This window comes from Mandrillus leucophaeus, unplaced genomic scaffold (assembly GCF_000951045.1).
Source record: "Mandrillus leucophaeus isolate KB7577 unplaced genomic scaffold, Mleu.le_1.0 Scaffold21, whole genome shotgun sequence".
In the NCBI taxonomy this organism is placed as follows: domain Eukaryota; kingdom Metazoa; phylum Chordata; class Mammalia; order Primates; family Cercopithecidae; genus Mandrillus; species Mandrillus leucophaeus.
The window spans coordinates 7,550,217-7,569,812 of NW_012102143.1; the positions used below are offsets into that span (position 1 = coordinate 7,550,217).

The window sequence follows — 19,596 nt, forward strand, 5'->3', positions numbered from 1 at the left end:
GTCAGCTGCATCTCTGAACAGCAGTCACCGCAGCCGTGTTGAGGCCCTTCCCTCAGCCACCCTGGAGGTAGGACCCAGGTCCCCAGTTTTTACGTGAGAAAGTGGCTTCAGTGAGTCCGTGGCTTCAGTCACACCCCGAGGTCCCACAGTGAGGGAGTGGGTGCAGGGCCCCTGCACTTGACCTCTGACCTGCTGCCCCTCCGAGGGTCTCTGTTAGTTCGCTCTGGTTGGGGCAGTCAGTTCTCCTCAGTTTCCGCTAACAGAGCTGGGTGGGCCTGCCCGGTGCCGGCTTTGCGGCTTGCTTGCTGGGGCAGGTGGTGGAGAGCGAGCACCCATTTAACCTACTAGAAAGGGGTCTCTGGAGGTGGGCGCCTCAGGGAGCGGAGAGAGGCAGGGGCTGTGCCCACCCTCCACCTCCCCGCCACCCCAGGACCTTCTCTGCCACGGCCTGCTGAAGTGGGGGTCAGCACAGAAGATTCCGGAAGGTCTCCTCACTTGGCTGCCCTCCTTCGGGTGTTTTTTCATCTTGATTTCTTTTGGGAGGAACCTAGATACTTTTACTTTTAAAATAAGCCTTGTATCTTCTCACTCTTTAAACACCACAAAATGGGTGGCATTATTAAAATACAAAAAACCTCTGCAAACTATAACTTTCCTGTGCACAACGGAGAAGACCGATTTTAAAAGTGGAGCAGGTGTTTTTTATGTTGTGCACACTTAGTATAAGCAAACTGAGCAATCTGAATAAGCCCGAGTGCCCCTTTGCTCCCATATTTGTGTCTAATGCTGACAGTTTTGTGGAAAAGCTGTTTTTACGATTCTGAAGTACCTACACCCCTCCCTTGTGTAAAATTTAATCACATCTTATTGCATCCGGCATTAACACTCATAGTTTATTGAGGAGTGTTCTCTGGGGCTTGCTGAGCATGGGGTTGTGAAGTGATGCCTGGGTGCCTGGGAGGAGGTGATATGTAAGTCCAGACACTGTACACAGGGAATGAAATATTCCCCCGAATTCCGGGAACACACCGGCTCCCAGCCTCAAGGTTCCCATCTGGAGGGTCTCGCCTCCCAAGGTAACAGCATCGTTTTCCCAGCTTGAAGAGTGAGATGTGGGACATGGAGCTGGCCTTTCCTGTCCCTCCCGCTGTGGGAGGCATCCATGGAGGTGTGTGCGAGCTGCTCCCGGAGCTCCTGGGATCAGGCCCCGGGGGATGTGCTCAGGCCCAGTGGGGGCAGGTCTGCAGGGCCACATTCAGACATGACAGCACTGGGAAGGGCCACACCATGCATGGCCCCATGGGGCAGAACACCCCCAAGAGGCCACCAGGGGTTGGCTGGCAGATGGTTCCACACTCCATTCTCATCAGCACCTCTCAGGGGTGGGCTGGGCCCTGGGAGCGGCTCTTGCAGGGAGGAGGGCCTCTGGCACACTGTGAGGGACAAACAGTGAAGTGGCTGCACCTGCAACATCAGACCGGCCCTCCAGAAGAGTGGCCAGGATCCCTGCCCGGTGTCCAGCGGCAGTGGTGAGGGCAGGCCTGGGTGTCCAGGAGCAGGAGACGTGGGACAGAGGAGCCCTCAACGAGACCCGTGTTCTCTTGCGTTCGAGCAAGACCCCAGGCAGCGGCGTGGAGGTCGGTGAAGCTGGGCAGTCGGTTCTGTCCGGAGCTGGGAGGCATAGGGGGGCCCTCTGTGGATTGGGAGTGTGACGGCCCTGTCTGGAGCTGGGAGGCGGGGGTCCCCTCCGAGGGTCGGGAGTGTAATGACCCTGTCTGGAACTGGGCAGCCCCCGATCCCTGGCACTTCTGGGCTTAGAGGACGCCTTGGCTGCTTCAGGGGTTGGCGTCAGCTACGCTTCTGGCCGTACTGGGAGCGAGGCAGTGTTGCGGGGCTGGCTCAGGAGCCCTGCCTGATGTGCTGTGATCATCTTGGGGACAGTCTCCTCAGCCAGGTTGGTGGTCACCCTGTTTGGGTGTTGGGTGCCAGGTGCTGGACTCCACTGGGCAGCACAGGGGACACAGCTTCTAGGTCCAGGCTGCTGCTCGCAGGTGAGGCGGCTAGAATGGCGGCCCCGAGAGTGATGTGTATCCAGAGCGTGAGGATGTGACCTCATGGGCAAAAGGGTCTGCAAGATAAAATTAAGGATCTTAAGATAATCTTGAATGAAGGTGAGCCCTGAATCCAATGGCAAATGTCCTTGTAAGAGACAGAAGAGGACAGACACAAGCACGAGGAGAAGGCGATGTGAAGACAATGCCGGGTGTGGGAAAGATGCGGCCACATCCAGGAGTGCTGGCAGCACCCGGGAGCTCCCCGGGAGGGCGCACCCTGTCCACAGCTGTGCTCTCACCTGCAAACCTGCAGTCATCCCCAGGCCAGGGACCACTTCTGGGGAACCCAGTTCACGACAGGCTGTAACTGGGCTTAGGGCTGGAACCACACTGTGGAAGGTAGGGTGGGCTTCTGACCACTGGCTGAAGTGGTCTGCCTGACGGTTGGGCGAGGCCCATCGTTCTACTGATACACAGACGCCCGTCCCCGCCTTGTGCCAAGCCCTGCACTTTCGCGTCTGGAGCTGCTCCCACCCCACTGTGGCTGCTGGTGGGGGCAGTGAAGGTGCTGGAGGAGAAGCAGCACCCGGTGAGGGATGATGTCATTGCAAGGTTTCATGTGGGCAGAGACTTGTTTTTTTTTTTCAATCGGCCACACATTTTGCTCACTCTTTTACTTTCAGCGTTTCTGAGTTTTTTTGTTTGTTTTGTTTTAGGGCAGGAATCAGCAATGTTTCCTGTAAAGGGACAGATAGTGAATATTCTAGGCCTTGTGAGCCATTCGGTCCTTGACATACATACTCAACACTGCTGTATTGTGAGAAAGCCACAGTGGGTGTGGCTGTGTTCCAGTGAAACTTTATTTACACAAGCAGGAAGTGAGGCTGGATTTGGACCAAAGGCAGTTTGCTGAGCCTTGTTTAAGGGCTGTAATTTTTATTTTTATTTTTATTTCTTTTATTTGGTTTTTTGAGACAGAGTCTTGCTCTTGTCACCCAGGCTGGCGTGCAGTGGTGCGATCTCAGCTCACTGCAACCTCTGCCTCCCTGGTTCAAGCGATTCTTCTGCCTCAGCCTCCCTAGTAGCTGAGATTACAGGTGCCCACCACCACGCCTGTCTAATTTTTGTAGTTTTAGTGGAGATGGGGTTTCACTGTGTTGGCCAGGCTAGTCTTGAACTCCTGACCTCAGGTGATCTGCCCACCTCAGCCTCCCAAAGCGCTGGGATTACAGGCGTGAGCCACCACGCCCGGCAGGGGCTGTAATTTTTAAATCACAGTACTGATTTTCAAGAAGGTTGAATCTGAGTGATTTTTTTCTTTAAAAAGTTTAGTGTGGCAGATTAAAGATGGCCTCAAAGTCTTTGACATTCCTTCTATAAGGAGGTGGGGTCAACTCCCAGCTCCCCACAAATCTGGAAAGGTTCTATGACTTTAAAAAAATAATGGCTTTCACATACATATGTCTAAGCTGATATCTCATACAACTTAGCCTGCTGTGGTCTGAATGTCTGTCTGTCCCCGAAATTCATATATTGAAAACCTAATCACCAAGGTAATGGTGTTAGGGGTGGAGTCTTTGGGAGGTGATTAGGTGAATGGGACTAGTACCCCTTTAAAAGAGGCCCCCAAGAACTTCTTCTTCCTCTTTTCCACCATGTGGGGGCGCAGCTAGAAGGTGCCATGTATCAACCAGAAAGTGGGCCCCTAGCAGACACTGAGTTTACCAGTACCTTGATTTTGGACTTCCCAGAACTGTAAGAAATACATTTCTGTTGTTTTCAAGCTATCCAGTTGTTGGTATTTTGGTATAGCAGCTTGAACAGACTAAGATGCACCCCTTTAAATAATATAATTACGTGTTTTTTGTACATTTACAGAGTTGTGCAACTGTCGTCATGGTTCATTTTCAAACATTTTGATCCTCCTTATGAGAGACAGGACTAGCTGGATTTCCTAGGCCAACTAAGAATCCCTAAGCATAGCTGGGAAGGTGACCTTTAAACGCAGGGCTTGCAACTTAGCTCACACTTGACCAATCAGGTAGTAAAGAGAGCTCACTAAGATGCTAATTAGGCAAAAACAGGAGGTAAAGAAATAGCCAGTCATCTATTGCCTGAAAGCACAGGGGGCGGGACAATGATCGGGATATAAACCCATGCATTCAAGCAGGCAACGGCAACCTGCTTTGGGTCCCCACCCTTTGTATGGGTGCTCTGTTTTCACTCTATTAAATCTTGCAACTGCACACTCTTCTGGTCCGTGTTTGTTACGGCTCGAGCTGAGCTTTCGCTCGCTGTCTACCACTGCTGTTTGCCGCCTTTGCAGACCCACTGCTGACTTCCACCCCTCTGGATCCAGCAGGGTGTCCGCTGTGCTTCTGACCCAGCGAGGCACCCATTGCCGCTCCTGATCGGGCTAAAGGCTTGTCATTGTTCCTACACGGCTAAGTGCCTAGGTTTGTCCTAATCGAGCTGAACACTAGTCACTGGGTTCCATGGTTCTCTTCCGTGACCCACGGCTTCTGATAGAGCTATAACACTCACCACATGGTCCAAGATTCCATTCCTGGGAATCTGTGAGGCCAAGAACTCCAGGTTAGCGAACAAGAGGCTTGCCACCATCTTGGAAGCAGCCCGCCACCATCTTGGAAGCTCTAAGAACAAGGACCACCCCCACCCCCAACACTTAGTTACCACCTCCTTAGCTTCACCCTTCCCCATGGACCTAGGCAACCACGAATTTACTTTCTGTCTCCATAGATTTCCCTGTTTTGAACCTTTTATATGAATGAAATTATGTAATATACAGACTTCTGTGTCTGGCTTTCTCCACTCAGTATAATGTGTTCAAGGTTCATCCATGTTGTAGTATGTATCAATACTTCATTCTTTTTTATGGTGGAATAATACTCCATTGTATGGACAGACCACATTTGGTTTATCCATTTGTCAGTTGATGAACATTTGGATTTCTAGAAATCCTTGTGGGTGTGAAGTGGTATCTCCTTGTGGTTTTGATTTGTGTTTCCCTGACAAGTGATACCGAATATCTGTTCATGTGCTTATGGGCCATTTGTATCTCTGGTTTGGAGAAATGTCTATTTAATCTTCTTAACTTATTTTAAAATTGGGTTATTTGTCTTTATTACTGAGTTAGAAGGGTATGTATTCTGAATACAAGTCTTTTATCAGACGTATTATTTGTAAGTATTTTCTCCAGTTCACTGAGTTATTTTTACTTTCTTAATAGTGTCCCTTGAAGCACAAAAGGTATCATTTTTGATGATACGAGGGAGAAAACATTAAGTCTTTCACAATCAAGTACAAACTTAGCTGTAAGTTTTTTGTAGATGCACTTTATTAAGTGAGGAAGTTCTCTTCTGCTTTCTAGTTTGTTGAGTTTTTTTTTTTTTTATCGTGAAAATGTGTTGAATTTTGTCAAAAGCTTTTTCTGGTTCTATTGAGAATAATATATGACTTTTGTTTTTTATTTTATTGATATGATGTATTATATTCATTTATTTTCAGATGTTGAAACAAGCTTGCATTTCTGGGACGAATCCCACTTGGCCATGGGTGTGTGTATAACTCTTTTTTATACGTTGCAGATTTAGTTTGCTAGTATGTTGCTGAGAATTTTTTTGTTTATATTCGTACGAGATATTGGTCTGTAGTTTTCTTTTCTTGTAATGTCTTTTCTGGTTTTGGCATCAGGGTAATAGTGACCTCATAAAATGAGTTAAGAAATGTTCCTGTGGTTTTTCTATTTTTTGGAAGAGTCGTGAAGAATTCGTATTAATTTTTTAAATGTTTGGCAAAATTCAGTGATAAAGCTTGGGTGGGCCTGGACTTTTCTTTCTGGGTAATTTTTGCATTACTAGTTCCATCTCTTCACTTGTTATAGGTCTATTCATGTTGTCTTCTTGAGTCAGCTCCAGCAGTTTGTGTCTTTCCAGGGATTTGTCCATTTCATCTAAGTTATACAATTTGTTGGTATGTAATTGTTCATGGTGTTCCTTTACAACACTTTCTATTTCTTCAGGGTTGTTAGTTATGTCCCCATTTTCATTTCTGATTCTAGTCATTTGAGTCATTCCTCTTTTTTCTTAGTCAGTCTAGCTAAAGGTTGGTCAGCTTTATTGACCTTTTCAAAGAACCAGCTTTTGGGTTTCATTGGTTTTCCCCATTGGTTTTTCTATTCTCTGTTTCTCTTATTTCTGCTTTAATCTTTATTATTTCCTTGCTTCTGCTTGTTTTCAGTTGGGTTGGCTCTTATTTTTCTTATTTTCTTGGGGATTATCTACCACTGGGGTTTGCAAGTGGAAGGTTAGGTTATTGATTTCAGATCTTTGTTCTTTTTCTAGCATTTATAGCTAGACATTTCCCTCTAAGTACTGCTTTAGCTATATCCCATAAGTTTTGGTATGTTGTGTTTTTGTTTCACTCACTTCAAAGTATTTTCTAGTTTCCCTTCTGATTTTTTCTTTGACCCATTGGTTATTTAGGAGTGCATTGTTTATTTTCTTCAGTTGGTTTCCTCTAGAGCATTGCAGCCTTTCCTGACTTCTGAGTGACTTTTTTCTTGTAAAAGGTAAGTGTGGCAGATTAAAGATGGCCACAACTTCTTTGACAGTCCTCTCTTCAAGAGTTGGGGTCTATGGTTCCCTTCCCTCAGAATTTAGACAGGCTCTATGACTGTTTTGATCAATGAAATGCAGGATACTTGATACTGCATGACTTCTAAGGCTAGATTGAAGAAACTTTGGTGCTTTTGCTTTGGTATCTTGGTGCTCACTTGAAAGGGGATGAGGGTAGGCAGCCATTATGTGAGAAGTCCAACTACCTTGAGGCCACAATTCTATGATGAACCCAAGATAGCCATGTCAAGAAGCCACTTGGAGGAAGAGAGAGAGAGAGAGGAAGAGGGAAAGAGAGGGAGAGGGAGAGAAAGTGCTGTCCAGCTCCTAGCTTTTCCACCCATACCATCCCAGGTGCTAGGATCACTACTAGACTGGCAGTAAAATAAGTCACCTTGGTAATTTCTCTCACATCAAAGCTCTTGCTTCATCTAAACATCCATCCAGAGCTACAGGACTGGGAGACTCGTCGAGAAAGAACTGCATTGTTGGAGGTTCAGGAAGGACTGATGTAAACCAGTAAACTGTTTCCCCAGAATCCTGCTGGATATCATGGAATTAAATACCCTCATAGACTCAGAAGGTTTAAATGGGAACATAAACAGTTCATCCTACATATTTGATGGGATAATGGTTAGCTGCTTTTAAAAATGCACCAAATCTACAGAGGTTACTGAGAATTCCCAGAGGATGCCATGTCAAGAAGAATCAAGGCCCACACATGTGGCACCAGTTGAGCTGTCCCTGCTATCTCCTATTTCAGCAGAGTGAGACTGCCAACGTGGTAGGGCAGAGAGAAGCTTTCCTGTCTGTGCCTGCCCTGACTCCTAACCTGCAGAATTGTGAGCATAAATAAAATGGCTTTTATATTGCTAAGTTTTAAGGTGGTTTGTTACCCAGCAAATAGAAACTGGAATAGTGTATTTGTCCCATTTATATTTATTGTTATAATTATCAATTGACTTCAATTTCAGGTGCTTCAGTTTCTTCATGTGTAAAATGGAAATAAGGCTATTCAATTTAAGGATTAGGTAAGATAATATATATACAGTACTTAACATGTATTTATATGATTATATAAACATATTTATATAACTATATGTGCTTTGTGTATATAAATAAACATATATACATATATAAGGTACTTACAAAATTAGCCAGATGAAAAAGATACCTACAGGTCTAAATTTTAAAATGCTTTCTTTCATTTACTTGAGAATATGGGAACAATTTTTGTCTCAACTTTTATTTAATATATTACCATTTTTTGAAATGCTCTCTTTATCTGCTTTTTTACTTTGCTGTTTTTTCATTTTGAAGTTTTGTATAGCTTAAGGTGCTGGGATTCTTTTATTTGCCCATCTTGGAGTGATGGGAGTTTCATATGGGTTTTCCATTTGCCCCAAACCAGAGAGAGCAAAAGTCCTTGTCCTGTATGCCTGGGCCCCGCGACTCCTTTTAGTTCAGACTTTGTTCTCTGTGCACCCCTACAGCGGGTTTTCTCCAGAGTATCTGTCATGGGCTGGCGGTTTTTGGTGATTTCAGCATCCTTGACCTTGTCTTTGTCTTTATTTTTGGTAGTAGCGGATAAGAGGGAGTATGTTCTGCGGTGCGATTTGTGTAAGAATGTATGACATGTTGGTAAGTGTGCAGTATTATGCCATTTTTCTTTCTTTCTTTCACCATCCAGGGTGAAATAAAACCCTGCCTCAGTCCTGGAATTTACCAGAGCTCATTAATGGGAAATCTCCTTGGTCCCTTCGAGGGGCAGCTGTGTCTGTTGGCTCAAGCGACGGCACTTCTCTCACATCAAAGCTCTTGCTTCATCTAAGCGTCCGCCCTGCTACGGGGGTGGGAGGCTCATCGGGAAAGAATTCTCGTTTTGTCTGAGGTTCGGGAAGGACTGACGTGAATCAATAGACTGTTTCCTCAGAATCCTGCAGGATTTCAGTGGTTTTCACAGAATTAAATACCATCTTAGACTCAGGGGGTTTAAATGGAAACATACACACTTCGTCCGATGTACTTGATGGGATAATGGTTAGCTCCTTTTAAAAATGCACCAAACCTACAGAAGCTACTGAGAATCCAGCAGGGGTCATCTCAGTTCCTGGAGAGGGGAGGTGGGAAGCTTGTTTTAATTAGACTTGGACTTGCTGTCATACACATGTCTGCATCTGATTTTCACTCTGAGCACTTCCGCCTCCTCAGGCAAACGGAGGGTCGGAACGCTTGATGTGAGAACACATTTCACACACACGCTGGTGTATTTACTTACACAGACACGCACTGCACACACACGCAGACCTACATGCTGTCCTGGGCTCGTCATGTGGGGGGCACATTGCAGCTTCTCCTCCCACTCTGCTCTTTGTGGAGAGCTGGGTCGTCATGCTATTTATTTTTACACGGAGGAATTCATCAATCAAATGTCCAACTTTGAGATCTGGCCTATCAGGAACTATTCCTACAATGCCAACTCAGCACTTTCATCTCCACCCTTGGCCTCGTTGTGCTATTTAGACAAAGATCCTGTAGCCTTTCTTATCCAGAGCGAGCAAAGGAGAAGTCAGGGTGTTCTTAGCGTCCTGCAGGGGCCCTGCTGCTTGGGGGTTGGATCTGCTCTCTGGAGGTGCCCCCTCACCCCCTCCCACCCAGGGATTCTGCACTGGCCATGGTGGTTGGGCCACTGAACCTGGAGGTTCTTGGGGATTATCTACCACTGGAGTCTGTGTTCAGTTTTCAGTGCTGGGTCCCTGGTGACCTGTTGAAAATCAGAGAGCCCCTCCCTGGAGGTTTGTGTACACACTTCCTCACACATGCATGCACACACTACTTCTGGTACGTGGGCAGTGCTGGTCTGGCCTTGCTGTTAAAGTGGAGAAGTCAAGGCCCAGGGTGGGTAAGTCAATCTCTTGGTACTTAGTGATGTGGCCTGGACTGGAAGCCAGCTGGCCAGGCACCTGTACACCCTGCCTTTTGCACACTGGGGCTGCCGTCTCTTAGCCCTGGCTTTCCTTCTTAGCTTGAATGATTCTTTACTTGCTGCCGTTTGAAGAGGCCTGGCTTGGCACCCAGTGAGGGTCAGCTGGGCCCCTGGCAACAGCTTGTGGGGAGGCTATACTCAGGCCAGGTACGACTGGTCCCAGGGGTCCCACCCACCCCACCTCACAGAACTCCCAGTCACCTGTGGCCCTGCCGTCTGGGGGCCCAGCCACCGGCAACCTTGGGCCCCAGAGGCGACCCCAGCAGTAGGCACTGCTCTCCCTGTGGGCCTCCTCCTTGGAGCCTGCTGTCTCTCAGTGGAGCTCACAGGGAGATGCACAATTTTAGGCTCTTCTTGGGGGTGAGGCTGTGTATCTGGCAGTCACATGGCCTCCTTTAATTCTCATCATAACCACTTGGGGAAATTCAGACTCTGAAAAGCTAAATGATATGGCCAGGTTGGTACAAGTCTAAGTAATATAGCCAGGCCTGGGGCTCCAGAACACTTGTTCCCCCTTCTCTGTTCTGTGTTTGAAAAGACACAAAGCGGGAGTTTTCATCACATCGCCCTGTGCCCTGACCACAGGGGGAGAAGGGAGGCAGGGTCTCCTTGCCCTGACTCCCAGAGGGAGGTGGAGGGAAGCTTGCCATTCCCCTGAACTTCCTAGCCTGCACAACCATGGGCTAAAGAAACCTCTTTTTTTAAGAATTAAATTACCCAGCCTCAGGTATTCTTTTCTAGCAACACTCAACAGACCATATAGATGGGAAGGCCAGTTACAATGGAAACAAACAAACAAGCAAACAAAAGAAGCAAATAGCTTTCTACTAGCAAAACTGTCTGTAAATGAGATGGGCTGACTCAGAGAGTTGCGTATTCTCTGTCACAGGAAGACTATTTGAGAGGATAGGGTGGCAGCAGGACTTTAAGTGCAGGGTAGATAGTGGCGATGATGAGAGTGATGATGGTTCTGGTGGTGATGGTGATGGTGGTGATAGTGGTGGCGGTGATGGTGATGTGGTGGTGATGGTGACAGTGATGGTGATGGTGATTATGGTGGTGATGGTGGTGATGGTGGTGGTGGTGATGATGGTGGTGGTGATGGTGACAGTGATGGTGATGGTGATTATGGTGGTGATGGTGATGGTTGACAGGGATGGTGATGGTGATTATGGTGGTGATGGTGATGGTGATAGCGATGGTGATGATGATGGCGATGATAGTGATGGTGGTGGTAATGATGAACTTAAACATTCTTAACATCCTTAGTGTTCGTGTTATTGTAACAATGAACAAAGCATTCCTTTCCATACCCAACTGATACTTGCATCAGCCCTCTGTGGGTGTGGTCAAGTGTTTTAACACCCAGCAGAGTGAACGAGGCTGAAAGATATGGTCATTGCTGTACCAGAGACAGAGCTCACACTTGGCTCAGGCCTTTCACTCCCAGCCCAGGGCTTTGTCCTCCTTGATCTGAGAGTGGCAGCACCTTGTGCAAACCAAAGGCATCTGGACAGGCATTTTCTGTGGATCCCACCGCACAAGCCTGTGGCTCAGGAAAATGTAGCCACAGCCTGCACCCTCAGGCCTGGGACAGTGTGGGGTGAGGAGCAGGTTTGCAGGACCGAGGTGTAGGCAAGAGTGTTTCTGTGGTGGGAGCCTATGGTCGTGTGTCTTGAGACCCTCCCCTCCCGCAGCAGCAGCAGGGGGACAGGTGACTGTGTTTCCCCACGATGGGACACGCCAGTCTCCAGGACCTTATCCTGGCATTCTGCGGACCTTTCCACTTTGCAGCCTGACCCTCAAGTGTGGAGGCTGCCCTGGGTCCCTCCATCCCCAGGCCTCGCTTCCCTGCATTTGCTGTGGCCTTCTCCCCTGCCTCTGGCCCAGACAGTGCTCCTGACGTCTGATACTGGCTGGCTGTATCCGCCTGCCCTCTGCCTGGTCATTCCTGCCACCTGTTTCAGTCATGGCACACTAAGTGCCCCCAAAGCAGAGCCCCTCCCAGATAGCGCTCGTGTTCCTTCCAGGCACCTTGTCTGGAGGGGCCTGCATGTCACCACCTGCTCAGGGGTGTGCAGTCCCAGGTCCTGGTGACTGTTCTTCCCTCTTCTTCTCAGAGCTGCCTCCCTCTCCTCTTCGGCTGTGGCCCCCCTCCCGTTTTGGGGTACAGCAGCCTGTGCACTAGCTGCTGCCTGCAGCCCCCCAGCTGGCCGGTCAGCCTCTCACACTTTGCAGGTGGGTCCCCTCCTTACTGTCTACCCTGCCTGGCTCCTGGGCTCTCAGGGGGATGCACAGTCCCGTTTAGTAAATCTTCTTTTCTGTCTCTTTGGGGTTTTTGCTCTAGCCACACGGGCTCCTGAGTGGCCCCCAAATGTCCTCAATCTCTTGTGTCTGCAGGTACCCCCAGGCTTCATCCTTTGCCTGGACCGGTCTTCCTTGTTCCTTCACTTGAGAAACTCCCTCCATTCTTTGGGCTCTGCCATCCCGACGCCCATTCCTCCGTCTGGTGGGACACCCTGACGTCCTTCCATCAGGGTCTCTGTCACAGCCCTCGTTACACCAATTACAATTGAGGTCGGGGTGGAATCCATTTATTGTCTGGCATGGAGCAGGCGGTCAGGGTGCTTATGGGGTGTGTGAATACAGGAGGGAGGGAATGAAGAATGAATGGAACAGGCCCCGGTCACATGGCTCCTCATGGCAGTGCTGGGATTTTCATCACTCAGCAAGTGTCTGCTGCGTCCCCATCTGGGCCCAGCCCTGAATTCAGAGCCAGTGCCACAGAGGCCAACCAGGCAAGCAGAGGTTCAGCCTGTCCGGGACATGCAGGCAACTGGAACGCAGGCCTGCGGACATCTAGTTCAGTGCTCTTCCTGACATGCTGCAGGGGGGTGGGGGACTGACAGTCTGCGGGGGACGCTGCACCTTCAGCTTGAGTGAAGTGCAGTCGAGGGCCCAGCAGCCCTGGTGACTGGTTGCACTGTGCTCCGATCCTTCGGGGACCCCGAGGGCTCTCCATTATCAATCTCTTGTCTCTAAGCGGCCACCACCGTGGCAAGGAGGAAGACAGTGGGCCAGCTCCCCCTGCATGAGGTGAAAGCCTGCGGGAACGGGAGAGGGAGCTGCTGAGCGGCTCTTAGAGGGCTCCTGGGCTCTGTCCCTGCCTTGCTCCCATCAAAGGGATGGCTCTGCAGTGACGGCACAGAGCATCAGACACATGCCGGCCCAGCAGGGCCAAGCCAGCGCACTATTAAGCAACAGCACCAGATCCCTTTGTTTCTCCGCTTCTTCCAAAGTGGCAAAAGATCAAGGCCCTGAGCTTGAAATAACAAAAGGGAAATAGCTTGCAGACTGCGCATCTGGAGGCCAGAAGGGGTTTAATAGCCGTGCTCAGGAGGGAGAGGGGAGGGGGCTGGATGCCGATTCATAAACTCTTCTCTGTGGCTCCCCAACCTGCTCTGCTCAGGCTCCCCGCGCCCGTCCCTGGCCCCACGGCCATCCCTGGCCCTGCGGCAGGCTCCCCCTTCGTCATTCGCAGGGCAGGTGGTATACCTTGCCCGTTAGCATGGGCGCAGGCTGTCTGGGCGTCTCTGCAGGTTCCCCATCCCTGCCAGTGCCCAGGTCCCCCTTGCTCCTCTCGGCCCCTTGCTCCTCTCAGAGTCCTTGAGTTCCTGGGTTAATGAGGATCTACTGCAGGGTCGTGGGAGTCTGGCCGGTGACATGTGCAGACACATGTCTGTAATTACTCAGGGCTGAGGAAAGCCAGCCCCCAGAGCTCTGTGGCCTTCCCCGTAGACAGGACTGAGCCGGGCGGGCCTCCTGGGGGAGGAGAGCCATGCAGGGCATCACAGCACACACAGCCATGGTCAGAGGCCTGACCTCAGAGGCGGAGGCCTCTCATTCTCCTGTGGGTCCCCTGGTCTCTGACCTTTGGGGGTGTTTGCAGTGAGGAGCTTACACAGCACATGGTTCTGTGGGCTGACGTCTCTGTACAACTGGTGGGAGGGGAGCCTGGCGTCCTGGGGAGTGGGGTGGGTGGAGAGGTCTCCCTGCTGCCGTGCTTGACACTCACCATGAGACACCACCGTGAGACTCACCCAAAGACACCAGCTAACAAGGACCGAAAGGAAGTGTTCACGAGGGGCTGCAGCCCATGCCAACGTGACACGATGCCATCTCACAGCATCTGCTCCAGGCCGGGCCCACTGGGGTCACATCCCTGAAGGGCCTGGCCAGGTGGCGTTTCCGTCCCTATTGGACAGAAAGCGGATGGGTTCTTGTTTGAAGTCACACAGCTTGTCAGAGTCAGTGCTGAGATTCGAATCCACACCTCCCTGACAACTCAGACTTTCCAGAACCCCTCATCCCCTGAGAGCCCAAGCGAAGGAATTGGCCAGTCTGCTCCAGTCCTTTCTTGGTGCATATTTTCCTCAAAGGCCATTCGGAACCCGTCACCTCCCACCTCAAGAGCTGGCGGAAGCTCCCCTTTCTTGGCGGTTCTTTTGGATGGCTGGAGTGGCAGATGACCCGGGAGGCTGGAGTTGGTCACGGTGCAAACCCCAGGGGCAGGCGGGCAGTACCGATGGGCATGCGTGCCCTCCGTCCTAAGCAGGTGTATGAACCCCAGCAGCTGAGTGTCTAGGTTCCTGGGCGGTGCTGACTGGGGGCTCAGGCCACCCGTTGGCCTTCATTTGTTGGGCACAAGTGATCAGTTTGCCCTGTCTCGAAGGTGCTTCGGCCAGGGGAAGGAAGTGAGCGCTGACACCTGGCTCATGGTGCCACTCGAGCCTCGTGGACGGGAGCTGCCCTGGGCTCCGCTGCACACATAGTACATTTTCAGGCTCTTCCAAGGAGTAGGATGTGTTTCCCCTTGCTTAGAATGGAGCCTGGGGCTTGTGCTTGTTCAGCCAATAGCTCAGTGGGGCCAAGGGGGAGGTTGGCCCTGTGGGATCCCCTGGTTCCCAAACTGCAGTTCTTGCGTCGCTTTTTACTAAGTGAAATTACTGGAATGTCCTGGATGGTCGGGGGCGGGGTGGGTGGTTCAGCCAAGCTCTCTGTATCTATTCTAGGAGTTCTGCTGTGAGTCCCATCACAGCCCCATGGCCCTTCCTGCTGAAAGCCGCCAATGTTGCCACACATGAGTTGTTGCCGAGGCTCCTCAGGGAAAGCCCGTCGCACGCTGGTGCTGCCCTTGGCTTCTCCCTCCGTTTTATTCTGGCATCGGTGTGATGGGTTCTACTAACATCCTCCAGAATTAGGCACCATTCTCTATTTCTAGTGCTATAGGAAATATATTCATAGTTCCATATTTAGTTTGTTAATTTAATGGGATTTGTGGCAGAAGATGTAAACGCTTCAGTCTGCCATTTTGAACGGGAAGTCAAGTGAATTTTAAAGACAGGAAGAAACACTGCAATTTGGCTGGGCGTGGTGGCTCGTGCCTGTCATTCCAATGCTCTGGGAGGCTGAGGGAGGAAGATTGTTTGAGCCCAGAAGTTTCAGACCAGCCTGGGTAACATAGTGAGACCTTGTCTCAAAAAAAAAAAAAAAATACATTAAAAAAAAAGTACAATTTAAGGAACCACACAAATGCAGATTCTCTTAGACAACTACAGTTATTGTGGTCGAATAATATTTTGAAATATTAAGTGATTTAATTTGCCCAGCATGTCCTGTTGCCTTTTTTCATCAAGGGTTTTTTCTACCCTTGGAAAGGGTGGTGGCCTGAGGAAGAGAAGACACAGCTGATCTTGAAAAGGGACGTCGTCAGTCCATACGGTCAGCATGGGGTTTCCTGGGATACTGGCCAGAAACAGCTGCACCTGCAGCTGCTCTTGCCATGCCCAGTCCCCCGCGAGGACCATGGCCCAGGCTTCCATCAGTGTCTGCAAGGTGCTGGAGAGCAGTGCGGGTCTGATTTGGGCTTGTGCTGCTCTTTTTTTCTCTCTCTCTCTATTTTATTTTTGTGAGATGGAGTCTCGCTCTTTCGCCCAGGCTGGAGTGCAGTGGTATGATATTGGCTCATGGCATCCTCCGCCTCCTGGGTTCAAGCTATTCTTCTGCCTCAGCCTCCCGAGTAGCTGGGACTACAGGTGCCCACCATGCCTGGCTAATTTTTTTTTTTTTTTGTATTTTTGGTAGAAATGGGGTTTCACTGTGTTAGCCAGGATGGTCTCGATCTCCTGACCTCATGATCCGCCCGCCTCGGCCTCCCAAAGTGCTGGGATTACAGGTGTGAGCTACTGCGCCCAGACCCTGGGCTTGTGCCTCTCAACACTCTCAAGTGCTGTCCTGGTGTGAGGGATGGTGCCTCAAGGACTCTGCTTCTTGGTCCTGGAGCTGGAGATTTTCAGGGGCTGATGGGCTCTGCCCTCTTCTGCTCTCAATTTTTGTTCATCAGGTGGGCTTGGCAAGTCCCCTTGACCTTCCTCAGGAAGACTTTGGTCCGTCCGGCCCTCCCCGACCTGCCCGCAGTGTCTGCTGCCTGCAAGGTTTCCCATGCCTTCCTACACACACTCACTGGAATGCGGCCCTGCCCTTTTGTGTCATGCACGTCCCGAGTAGGCACTGGCTCGAGGAGAATTGGTGAACACGCTAAGTAACTTTCCCAAAAGGACTGACACTGACAACAGGCATGTAATTCCAGTTAGTGCAGAGATTCCAGATCTGGAGAACGTATGTGGCAGACTTTATCATTTGATCCGTGGGGCATTTCAAATAAGTAGGGAGAATTGAATACAGGATTTTAGATCACTGGCTATCCACAGGGAAAACAATGTTACCTAAAAAGTAACATCCTTCTGCCATTCCGTACATACAATACATTTCAACTACATTAAAGATTTAGGTGTAATAAAGAAAGACTGAAAAATTCCAGAAGGACATATAGGAGAGTATTTTTGTATCCTTGGGGAGGGCCAGGTATTTTTAGCCACGACATGGAAATCACTGATATTAGGAACACATTGGAGCCAATCCTGGTGTCCTGGAAACTGACCCAGCACAGATTTACTTCTTTTTCAGGCTACATGTTTTGTGGAGGTCGGCAGGGGCTCTGCTCTACCGAGACACCCAGGACCCAGGCTGATCGAGACCCCACCATCTGGGAGAGTAGGGGAGGGGAAGGGACCCCTGGAGGCTTACGCACTGTTTCTTCTATATTTTGGCCCAGAGGTGACACACATCACTTGCCCAGATTGGTTAGAACCAGTCACATGCCCCTGCTCTGGCTGTGTAGCAAGAAGACAGGACAATGTGGAGACTGGGTTGAACGCTGAGGAACATTACTCTCCCTGCCACAGACTCTCTCCTGATACATTCTGACGTCAGAGGGGATGGTGACTTTCCTGGGAAGTGTTAACTAGCAGAATTGATCTGAGATGTAAGAATTCAAAAGAGATGTGTAAGAAGACAAGGGAAAGGTTTCTAAGATTTACCTTCCAGACTGGATCCCATCCCAGATGGTTTTATTGAAAGGATATCCAGTGCATGTGTCTGTCTGGGGGAGGGACAGGATGCTCCCAGAATGGACTTGAGGGCTGGGTGCCGGGTGTGGAATCAATGAAACTCAGGGGGCAGGAAGTGCCATAGCATGGTGTTAGGGGCTGGGCAGTGGGCCACCGAGACCTGCTTTCTAGTTCTTCCAAATCTAGTGAGAGGCTGCTCAGGCTCTGTCACTTCTGCCGTAGAAGCTGATTACCTGGAATTGTGCTCTCAACAGACTAAATGTAGCAGGGGAGGTGTGATTCCCCATAAGAAACTGGGGAACCTGAGGTGCTGTCACAGGCTGAGAAAATGAACTCTTGGCAGCCAAAGAAAGGGGGGAGAGAGAGAGAGAGAGAGAGAGAGAGAGAGAGAGAGAGAGAGACACCCATGGGGCATCAGACTGTGAAAACTGTCAGAGGATATGACAGGGAGGCATGGCAAGCTAGCAGTTCATAGAGCAAAGCCAACAAAATCACAGGAAAATAGGTGTTATTTAGAAATGTACATACTTGGTCCAGAACAGTGGCTCACATCTGTAATCCCAGCACTTTGGGAGGCTGAGGTGGGAGAATTACTTGAGGTCAGAAGTTTGAGACCAGCCTTGGCAACATAGCAAGACTCCATGTCTACTAGAATAGTAATTTAAAAAGTTAGCCAGGCATGATGGTGTGCCTGTAGTCCCAGCTACTTGCGAGGCAGGGATGGGAGGATCACTTGAGCCTGGGAGGTTGAGGCTGCAATGAGCCGTGATTGTACCACTGTACTTCCACCTGGGTGCCAGGGTGGGACCTTATTTCTGAAAAAAAAGTACATCCTTAAAATTAAGGAGGCTTCTTGTTAATCATTGGAAATTGATATAATCCGTAGCTACTAGTCCGTAGCTACTAGGCACCTACCGCCTTCATCATCATGCTACTGTTTGAAGCTCACCTCTATGCTGGGGACCAGTGGGCTCTGAGACCATCATGGCGATGCCCGGCAATGCAGGAGCAGAGAGCTGACATGTGTGTCTCTCAAGCAGAGACATGGATAAGATGGCACCCTGACGGGAGGGTGAGGGTCCAGACAGCCAGTAAATCCACAGTCACGCGACTGGTCATGGAACAAGACTGGCCAAGAAAAAAGGTTTTGGAAGGTAAGAGGTTCATTTCAGATCTTCCCTTAAAGGTGCCCTGAGGCATCTTCTTCTTTAACAAGAGCACCAAAGAGGAGGTTTCTGGTAGGCAGCTCTCTCCTGAATGCTGAGCAGAACAGGCCGGCCATGCCAGGCGCTGCTTTGCTTTGTTTGAACAAAGGTCCTGGGATCCTTACAGTGAGACACAGTTCTCACTTCCCATCTCTGCTCTCAAGGCCCTTGTGATCTTTGTGCTATCCTATTGAAGACAGATAGAGGAGAAGAACAGAGGACCCCAAACAAGTCTCTATTCATCCTGGACACCTGGGAAAGGGAGGAGTGTGGAAGAGGAAAGAAAGCTAGCTGGGGGACAGTGAACACCGATGTATGCGCAGATTCAGTCAGCAGCAATCTGTGAGTCAGAGGCTCTCAACATGCTCCAAAGCAAAGCTGGGTAAACACTGCCACTTTTTGTTTGCATTGAGAGTTAGCTGCCTGCAAGCACTTTAGGAAACCCTGGCAAAGAGCATTCTAAATGCATGTGGTGCCTTTGAGTTTATTTGTCTCAATTTATTCCAGTTACATTTGAGCATGACATGATTATACATCTCACACTGATTGAAGACCATGGGCCTGTGTGGCAGGCAGGAGAAGGAGGGGGGAGGAAGAGGGTTTCCTAGCACCATCTAATTTAAAGCACCTTTAGCTGAGTGGTGCAGTGAAAAGGATGTGGCTAAAACAAATAAAAATCATAGCAGGATCAAAGTACACGCACAAATTTATTCCTTCTGGAAGCAGCTTCTCTTTCCTTCTCCCCTTCCCTTGTTTTCCCCTCCTTTGAGTCCCAGTGATTCTTTCATGGCAGAACTCCAGGATGGCCTCGTCTCCTTGCAGTGCAATCACAGTTTCATCTTTGATTGATGGGGCGAAGGCACCGGCACCACAGGTTTGAAGGAGATCTAAGGGCCTTCCTAATTTCATGGTGGGCATGTGAAGTGTCACATTAATCAGCGCTCTTTATGAGCAGTTCAAAGACAGTCATAGATGTTGAGAAGGTGCCTGTTTGAAGCACAGAGCCAAGGGATTTCAGGATTTTATCAACAACCTGCGGGTTCCACCTCCTGTCCCCAGTGCACCTCTTGCCTGACTGCTGGGTGGAATTTTACATGAGAATCATACGGAGCTAAAGGAGCCTACAATACCATCCAGTTCCAACCCACACTTTACATAGGAATCAGCAGAGGCTGTGAGTCTCTCTTGGGGTCACACAGAAAGCCATCTAGTCTGGAAGCAGTGGGTTATTCAAGCCTCCTGGTT

The 19,596-nt window shown here is 49.6% G+C and overlaps 1 long non-coding RNA gene across 1 annotated transcript in view; it reads right to left on the reverse strand.

The window, feature by feature from the left end:
• Positions 1–600: 600 nt before the first annotated feature.
• Positions 601–19,596, reverse strand: part of LOC105539846 — a 43,187-nt gene continuing 24,191 nt past the window's right edge. Inside the window, exon 3 of the long non-coding RNA XR_001006112.1 lies at positions 601–2,128. This is a non-coding gene — a long non-coding RNA (uncharacterized LOC105539846). The remainder of the gene's footprint in view (positions 2,129–19,596) is intronic.